The sequence below is a fragment of the Triticum urartu genome, chromosome 3A (assembly GCF_056163025.1).
Source record: "Triticum urartu cultivar PI428250 chromosome 3A, HENAU_Tu73, whole genome shotgun sequence".
In the NCBI taxonomy this organism is placed as follows: Eukaryota; Viridiplantae; Streptophyta; class Magnoliopsida; order Poales; family Poaceae; genus Triticum; species Triticum urartu.
This window is the reverse complement of record NC_141875.1, coordinates 243,713,413-243,723,438: the sequence shown is the minus strand read 5'-3', so window position 1 is coordinate 243,723,438 and position 10,026 is coordinate 243,713,413.

Below are 10,026 nucleotides of genomic sequence, written 5' to 3'. Positions count from 1 at the left end.
CTTAGCCCATCACAAGCTCTCACGGTCAACGAAGGATATTTCTTCTCCCGGAAAGACCCGACCAGTCTCGGAATCCTGGTTACAAGACATTTCGACAATGGTAAAACAAGACCAGCAAAGCTGCCCGATGTAACGACAAATCCCGATAGGAGTCACACGTATGTCGTTCTCAGGGCACACCGAATGGGCCAGACGTCAGGTTGGCATAGACCCTGGTTGCCCAGGGGGCGCCGGACATCGCTCAGTTTGGACCAACACTCAGAGGAGCACTGGCCCGGGGGTTTAAAATAAAGATGACCCTTGAGTCTGCGGAACCCAAGGGAAAAAGGCTTAGGTGGCAAATGTTAAAACCAAGGTTGCACCTTGCTGGAGGAGTTTTATTCAAAGCGAACTGTCAAGGGGTTCCCATAACACCCTACGGTGTAAGGAACGAAAAAATCAAGGAACATAACACCGGTATGACAGAAACTAGGGAGGCAAGAGTGGATCAAAACACCAGGCATAAAGCCGAGCCTTCCACCCTTTACCAAGTATATAGATGCATTAAATTAAATAAGATATAATAATGATATCCCAACAATATCCATGTTCTGACATGGAACAAACTTCAACTTCACCTGCAACTAGCAACGCTATAAGAGGGGTTGAGCAAAAGCAATAACATAGCCAAACAACGGTTTGCTAGGAAGGAGGGTTAGAGGCTTGACATGGCAATATGGGAGGCATGATATACCAAGTGGTAGCTAGCGCGACATAACAATAGAGCAAACAACTAGCAAGCAAAGACAGAAGTGATTTCGAGGGTATGGTCATCTTACCTTCAAAGTTCTCAGAGTTGTCAAAAGCTTGATCCTCGTTAGCATACTCAACAGGTTCCTCGGTCATGTACTCGTCTCCCGGCTCTACCCAAAGCAAGAACACAAGCAATGGAACAACAATCAATCATGGTGCAATGCACAAGCAACATGATGCAATACATGTCATGATATGCAAGATATGATATGCAATCCATATGCGTGCTCCGGAAGGGAAAGAATGAACAAGGCATCATCTCGGCAACCCAAGTATGCCACTGGAAAGATGAGAAGATTTCGGTTGAAATCGATATGAAGATCACCGGAAACGGATGCACGGTTTGCAAATGGCAAGCAAAACAAGAATGACACAATTCTGCGATTAACAGCACGATCCCATCTAGAATGCAACAAGAAACTAAGCTACTCCACTCCAACAGAGCAACAAAGCATATGGCAGTGAGTTATAAGATATGCTTGAGAAAACATGAACACTGAGCTACGGCTAAATCACATTAGAACAGGTTCAAACAGGCATGGCAAAAGTGCAAAAGATATCAGCTTCACAGACTTAGTGAAAATACTAACATGTCAAAACCAACATCAGGAAGCAAAGTTTAGAGCAAGAAAACAACATGCTATAGGAACATACCATAGTAAACAAAGGGATGGCATGATTCTACTGAATGCATAGAACAAAAGTCCCTTACTGAACATGAGCCAAAATGGCACAGACGATATGATGGCACCCATGTAAACATAGCAAGTTTTATTAACAGTTTCAGACTTAGTGCAAAATAGATCATGGCATAAACAGAATTATGATAGCAACTTTGCGAGGTCATGCCACTCATCACAAAGCGTTACATGACCAAACAAGCATACCAACACTAAGAAGACATGTACATGAAGGTAAACATGGCAAGAGCAAGTTAAAAGGATGCATGGATCACTAGCAACAACCATGGCAATATTGATTAACATGTTAACAATCTGCCAGAAACATTTTGTGGCAAAAGTAGAGCAAGAAATTAACATGCTAGAGCACTCCATAATTGCAACCAGGGGAATGAATGGATAGAGCGTGACCGCATTTTCAATATATCCTTACTGAAGCATCTCAAAATAAGCATGCATCTCACTGTAGCATCAAGTTTACATGGCATCACAATAACAACAGGAAAAGGACTTAGCAAAATCCCAAGTCCCTGAAAACAGCAACATTGTGGAGCCTACTTTGCATGCTTGTGCTAGTCACCACAAAGATCACAAAAATATAACGCTTGCACCTCTGTAAAGATGGCATGGTGTAGTTCAAAACACATGTAGACCTCATGCTCATATAATGCTCACATCAAATGCAACAAAAATGACAAATCACCATGATCTGATAAGTACCAGCAGTTAACATTTTATACCACTCTTGCATCAATGAAAATGGCATCATATTGGAAAGTAACATGCATGTAAGTGCTTCTAACATGAAGAGCTCAACGAGACGAACAATTTGACATATCATAAGCATGATTTGGAGCTACGGTCACCGAGATATGATGCGATGAAGGAGGCATAAAAACATTGCAGGGAAAAGACTTAGACGAAATTGACCTCGCCCAGATCTAGGGTTTCGGTGGCACGCGAACCGAGGCAGGGCCGGATCTTACCGGAGAGGATGCCAGAGTTGGGGGTGACAGCGGAGGAGGCGTGCGGAGCTCGCCGGCGTGGTCGAGGAGGTCAGCGGCGAACGGCGGGGAGCGGTGGCGGTGGCCGGCGACGTGGAATGCGGTAGTCGGCGGTGGCTTCGGGCGCGGGCACGCGGCGGCGGGGACGGTGACCGGGCGGGGGCGGGGCGGCGCTTGGGCGGCGGCTGGGCGGCTGCGGGGCGGCAGTGGAGGCGCTGGGCCCGCGGGGGCCCGATCCGGGCCTCGTCAGGCCGGCGGCATGGGGCGGCGGCGGTGGACACGTGGCGGAGCCCGATTGGCTGCGGGGTGGCCGAGGGAGTCCTGGACTACGAGGTCCTCGGGCGTCTGGCCTGTTATCCATGGCCGGACTGATGGGCTATGAAGACATGAAGGTCGAAGACTGTACCCGTGTCTGGATTGGACTCTCCTTGGCGTGGAGGGCAAGCTTGGCAACCGACTATGAAGATTCCTTCTTATGTAACTGACTCTATGTAATCCTAGATTGCCCCCCGATGTCTATATAAACCGGAGGGGTTAGTCCGGAAAGGATATTCATTGCCATAGTCATACAGGCTAGGCTTCTAGGGTTTAGCCATTACGATCTCGTGGTAGATCAACTCTTGTAATACTCATATTCATCAAGATCAATCAAGCAGGAAGTAGAGTATTACCTCCATAGAGAGGGCCCGAACCTGGGTAAACATCGTGTCCCCCATCTCCTGTTACCATCGATCCTAGACGCACAGTTCGGGACCCCCTACCCAAGATCCGCCGGTTTTGACACCGACATTGGTGCTTTCATTGAGAGTTCTGCTGTGCCATCGACAAAAGGTTTGATGGCCCCTTCAATTGTCTATAGTAACGCTGTCCAAGGTGGAACTTTCCTCCCCGGACAGATTTTCATGTTCGGCGGCTTCGTACTGTGGGCCAACTCGCTTGGCCATCTGGAGTAGATCGATAGCTTGGCCATCAGGTCAGATTTGGAAGCTTGAACTATGTCATGGATATCCGTGGAGACTTGATCTTCAATGGATTTGAGACCGCGGCGATCGCTCCCCCTCGCTTCGATGAACATGACCTAAATCTGTCATCGGACCAGGTTCTGGAGATGGTGCCTATAACTGCTGTGACCTTAGATCCAGAGCAGTTTGCACCATCCGAAGCCACAGAGTCCGCGGCGTTGGTGCCGCACACAAACTCAACACCAGGCAATATCAGCGTCAATGGAATTTCAGACTCGTTTCCGGCTATAAGTTTCGAAGCTTGCGCGCTCCCGGACACCGAGCTGGATCGGTTATCAATCATCGAGTTTAGCGCCGCAGATGTTTTCCAACACTCTCCCTTCAGCGATGTGCTGAATTCGTTGAAAAACCTGTCCAGGATAGGGGATTCACGGCCGAACTATGTCCGGTTCGATCTAGAGGCTGATAATGGAGAATTTCGCTTCCCACCCTCCACCCACTTCATAGCCAATGTCGAGGACTTAACCGACATGCCTGCTTCTGGCTCCAAAGACATTGACGGTATAGACGACGATGCCGATAAGGAGCAAGGACAAGACTCGCCAGTCATCAGGCGTGGGACGGCCACCCCTTCATATGACATGTACATGATCGATACACTTAAAAAGCCTCGCGGCAAGGACAAGGGAGATCCAATTAAAACTCCTGAGACACAGACTAAGTTCCGGCGCCCCATACGCCACCCCAAGTCACGCCACATCAATGATGGCACTGGAGAAAATAGTACTCCGGACGGCACCGAAAGCAATGAAGACCCTGTGGGAGCAATATCCGAGTAGGAGGAATAGAAAAATGGGCAAGCCAGCCCCGATGAACAAGCCCCGCCCAGCGACGGTTCGGAGGACGACAACTATATTCTGCTCTCCAAAGATGAGGTAAGCCTCGGCGACGAAGACATCATCATACTCGAAGAGCCCCTCGAGCAGGAGCGCTTCAAGCGCAGGCTGATAGCTACGACAAGGAGCCTGAAAAAGAAGCAGCAGCAGCTTCAAGCTGACCAAGACCTACTCAACGACAGATGGACCGAAGTCCCGGTCGCCGAAGAATACGGCTTTAGTGGCCTAGCCGAAAGCTACCCAAAGCACAGATTGCTATACCAGTCCGATGACGGGGCGTTGGAGCCCATACCATCGTCACACAATGCGGCAGGTCGCCGACAACTCTATCCGGATAAAGAGGCAACTCAAGCTGAACACCAGACCGCCCCACCTCGCCGTAAAGGCAAGAACAACGCAAGTCACGATTACCCAGACAACCTGCATAGGGACTTGGACAATAGAGCAGGACACGCAAGACCGATCTACGGATCGTGAAAGCATGCTTCGACACGCGACGATGGCTACCTATTCGGACGTGTCAAACCTCGCCACGCCCGAGCCGAAAACCGCAAAGGGACTCCTTCGGAGTTACGTTGCAGTGTGGCCCAACATAGAGGCGCCGCACACCCGCTTTGCTTCACTGATGAAGTAATGGATCATGAATTCCTCGATGGATTCAAACCCGTCAATATTGAATCATACGACGGGACAACCGATCCTACGGTATGGATAGAAGATTTCATCCTCCACCTCCATATGGCCCGCGGGGACGACCTCCACGCCATTAAATACCTCCCACTAAAACTAAAAGGGCCAGCTCGGTACTGGCTAGACAGCCTGCCTGCAAATTCCGTAGGCAGCTGGGAGGACTTGGAAGAGGCCTTCCTCAATAACTTCCGAGGAACACATGTCCGGCCACCGGATGCCGATGACCTAAGTGACATTGTCCAACAGCCCGGAGAATCAGCCAGGGAGCTCTGGACTCGGTTCTTAGTCAAAAAGAACCATATCATCGACTGTCCAGATGCGGAAGCCCTTGCGGCTTTCAGACACAGCGTCCGGGTCTAATGGCTTGCACGCCACCTCGGCCAAGAAGGACCTAAATCCATGACAGCCCTCACTGCTCTGATGACCCGCTTTTGCATGGGGGGAGATAGCTGGCTCGCTCATAGAAGCAATAGCGCCAGCAACCAGGGCACCTCTGAAATCCGAGACGGCAACGACAAGCCATGAGGAAGCAAAAACAACAATCGCAATGACAATGAAAGATTAGGCGACACAGCGATCAACGCCAGATTCAGCAACCCCAAGCCCAGTCAGCGGAAGAAGCCATTCAAGGCGAATCGAGACGAACCATCCAACCTGGATAGGATATTGGACCGACCCTGCTAGATTCATGGCCACCCTGATAAACCAGCTAATCATACCAACAGAAACTGCTCGGTCTTTAAATAGGCTGGCAAGCTCAACGCCGAACACAGGGGGAGGAGGCTGCCAAGCGACAGGGATGATGGAAAGGTTCACCAACGAAACACCGGGGGTCAGAAGTAGTCTCCACTCAAGGATCAACTACTCCTAGAACGGAAATAGCAACCCGTCTTCCGCCGCCCACTCCGTACACCTACAAAGTTTGTACCGCGCATACATCATTACGCACTCAAGATACCATGGGCATTGGCGGAAGCACAATACGGACAAGCCTGCAAGCACTACAGTAATTTTTATTATTATTATTTATTTTCTTTTTATTTCTTCCTTCGCTATCCTTTAAAAATAGGTGACGAACAGGATAAACATTGGAAATTGTCTCTATCGGAGTCCGGATCCATACACTCACCTAAGGGGCTATTTCCATCAAGGATTCCCCCCACCGAGGACTGGCGGTGCAGACGTGTGACAGGAGGTCCAAAATAACTTTTTGTAGACCGCACTCTCTATTTCTCGAGCCTGTACTATGTCTGTTCCTCCGCCTCAAACCCCGAGCATGTCAAATAGCCAGGAGGATGGCTTATATATATATCATAAGTAATCATTGGCATATCACTCAGTTCCCATTAAACAATATCCGAACTAATCATACACATTGTTTCCCCAACAAAATATGGCTCCCACGGTTATTTCACAGAAATACCTTGGCATAACCTGCCAGGGGCTTGGTGTGGGAACAAATGAGTTGCTAGTAAAAGTCCGAACAACTCTATAGCATACTTCGGCGTCGCAAGTTTGGCCTTATATGCATCAGCTCCGAATCATTGTCTTGGGTCAATAGTTGGGTTTCCCGGCTCCTGTGCTTGCTACCCTACGTTCCGCTCTATCGGCTAGCGTAGTAAAGGGAGAACTACCATGATCATGCCCTGGTCTAAACCGGACGAGCACCTCAGTAGAGAAAGGCGAAAACTGACTATCATGATGGGGCGTGAGCTAGTCAACCACTTGAAGAATTCATGGAATCTTTAGCGATTCTCCGTGTCACACGAGGGATCTTTTTCAAATCAAATATGTAAGGCACCGTACGCCGCATACATACCAGGGGCTATGTCGTAGCCCCACAATAAAACTCCTATGGCTAAGTGAAAGCGTTAACGCCATATAGTCCGATTGCCTGGTTTGCCGCATTATCACCTCCTTCATGGACCAAGACGTTGGATAAATAGAGATTAAATGCCTTTCCGAACACCCCCGTTCTTCCTACGAGGGGGCTGAAGCCAACGACTGGAAAACTTTTAGATTATATCAAAATGGCCGCACAGGAGGAATTCAAGCTTTCAAGCAAAACATAAATAGATTAACTATAAAATTGTCTTTTACAATTTTCGTACACCTCACTCGAACATTATGTCTCTCGAGCACTGACCGTCTATAAAGCGGGCGGCCTCTAGGACGTCTTCAAAATAATGCTCCGGTTCCGGGTGGTCCTTGCCTGTGGGTGGACTCTTCGTCGCAACATTGATGGCCTTCATCTTCACCCAGAATGTTCTGACTCGGGCAAAAGCCGTCCGCGCACCCTCAATGCATGATGATCGCTTCACAACATCGATACGCGGCACCGCATCAACAAGCCTCTGCACCAAACCAAAATAGCTATTCGGAACAGGCTCGGTTGGCCACAACCGGATTACGACATCCTTCATGGCAGCGCCGGATATCCTGTGAAGTTCGGCCCATTGGGACGTCTGTTCATTGAGCAACAGAGGGCACTTTGATGCGCCAAACTGCGACCAAAAAACCTTCTCTGTTGCATATCCATCTCGCGCTTGGTAATACTGTGCCGCATCGGCAGAACTCTTCGGCAAGTCCAAGAACTCGTCCGGAGAACTCCATACTTGGTTAAGCTGGGCATAGTTCGGGTCACCGAACTTAGTTTGCAGCAGAAAGGGCTTTCCAGCCGCAATCTCCCTCGCCTGTCGAACCTCCTCACGGGCTGCTCTGGATTCCGACAGCGCTGCTCTAGCCTCTTGTAAGGCCTTGTCCAGATCAGCCGTTAAGGCTTTATTCTCCTTCTCTAGAAATTCACAGCGGCCGGTAGCATTCTCCAGTTCAAGTGTCATAGTGGATATCTTCTCCTCATCTTGGAGTCGTGCAACTTGTTCGGCTTTTAATTCAGCCGATGCCTTTTCGGTAGAAGCATTACCACGACGGGCCTGCTCCTTGGCCCGGGCCAGCTCCGCTCGAAGAACTTCAACAGCGGTAGCACCATCTCCAGCCATGCATATTCCAGCATCTAAATCTCAGCATCATGCTTATACCACAAAAATGTATGAGGATTGCCCCGAATACATACCTTGCGACTCGTCAAGACGCATATTAATTAAAGCAAGATCATCCCTTGCCACATCAAGCTTCTGCTGCAACTCGGCAATTTCCATAGTCCGGGAAGCGGCCAAGGGGGAAGCAGCCCGTGTTTAAAGTTGATCAGGTTAGTCCTCAAACGATCCTTTTCGATCCTCCGTTTTGCTTCCCAGCAGAAGCCAACCCGAGTATCAGGGGCTACTACCTATACACAAGCGCATCTTTGCAAATGAAACATAGCTGAAAACATTATGTCTCAAACCTCGAAGCCCTTCAATAGGCTCATGAAGGCTTCATTTAATCCGCTCTTCACGGACGAAATCTTTTCAATCACTATACCCATCATGGTACGCTGTTCCCCCGAGACAGATGCTTTCCACAACATGTCCCGCAACATATCCGGAGTCCCTGGGTTGCCGGAAGCTGCTCCAAAAGCACAATCATCCTTTGAAGGAACCTTCTCACCCGTCTCCAAAATCACTGTGGCTGTGAACCAGATAGTCCGGGGCCTTTGTTATCATCAGCCCCGAAATCCCGGATGGTCGGAGGTCCACCGTTGGGTACTGCCTCTTTTGTCCCCTGGTCTAAAGGGACCCTCCGCGATGACACTTCAGAGTCATCCGCCTTATTGGGCAAGGAGGTCGGAGGAGGCGTCTCGCTCTCCATCATCTCTGGGAGGAGACTCCCCGAAGAAGAGGATCGCCCAGAAAAATTCGGTGCCGACCTGTAAAAATGCATAAATGCATTACGTGTATCTTCGGTAACAATAACAGAGCAGGATGCTATCAAAGTACTCCGGATTCTCTTACGGTTTGGCCGAGGGCTTGTCCCCCTGTTGGAGCTGCTCAACGGCGTCGCTTTCCAAACCCAAGCGGATCGACAGTGGCATCTTGCCCTTCTTGGAAGACCGCCCCTCCCAATCTTCGAAGACGGCCCTTTTCCTCCTGTTTGGAGAAGGGATACTGGGTCCTTTTCCGCCTTCGTCTTCGGGCGAGGAAAGGTCGATTTCTCCGGACTTAGTGTCCGACTTACCTTCGGAACCAAGGTCATCTTGGGTCTTCTTGCCCTCCCCTGCTGGTGCCTGGTATGGTGCCGAGGCCAGCATCCTTATTAACATAGGAGTAGCTGGGTCTTCGGGAAGGGGAGCCGGACACCTAATCCATTCAACCTTCTTTATCCAGCCCTGAAAAAGGATGATACCGTTGGTATCTTGACACTTGGTACCTGACTATAAGGTATTCGGTAAACGGGTACTTACCGGGGTATCCGGATGGTTACAGTCTAGGCTGACATCTTCGGTGGTGTCCGGCCATTGCCTTCGTTTCTCGAAGAATAATCTCCACATTCCGTCGTGCATTGTGCCAAAGAAGTGCTGAAGAGTCCGCGGCCCTTCTGGAATACACTCCCATAGGCCGAGAGGCCGTCACTGGCACGGCAGGGTCCGACAAACTAGCATTACTTGAACGACATTGGCTATGTCGATGTCCCTCTCAATGAGGCTTCGGATGCGACTTTACAAAGTTCGCACGTCATTCATTAGTCCCCAATCCAGCGCCTTGTTAATCCATGATGCAAGCTGAATTGGGGGGCTAGATCGGAATGCGGCGCAGTTTCCCACTTGGAGCCGCAGGGCTCGGTGAATAAGAACCACCCCTGCTGCCACAGATCGGAAGATTTGGCGAAGGATCCTTTCAGCCAAATGACGCTAGCAAGCTTGCTCACTGTAGCGCCCCGCACTCGGCCTGCTCCCCCTCTACCACTTGCGGCTTCACATCGAAGGTCTTGAGCCACAAGCCGAAGTGCAGAGGAGCTCGGAGGAAGGCTTCGCACATGACGATAAACGCCGAGATAAGAAGAATAGAGTCCGGGGCCAAATCATGAAAGTCTAGCCCGTAATAGAACATGAGCCCTCGGACGAAGT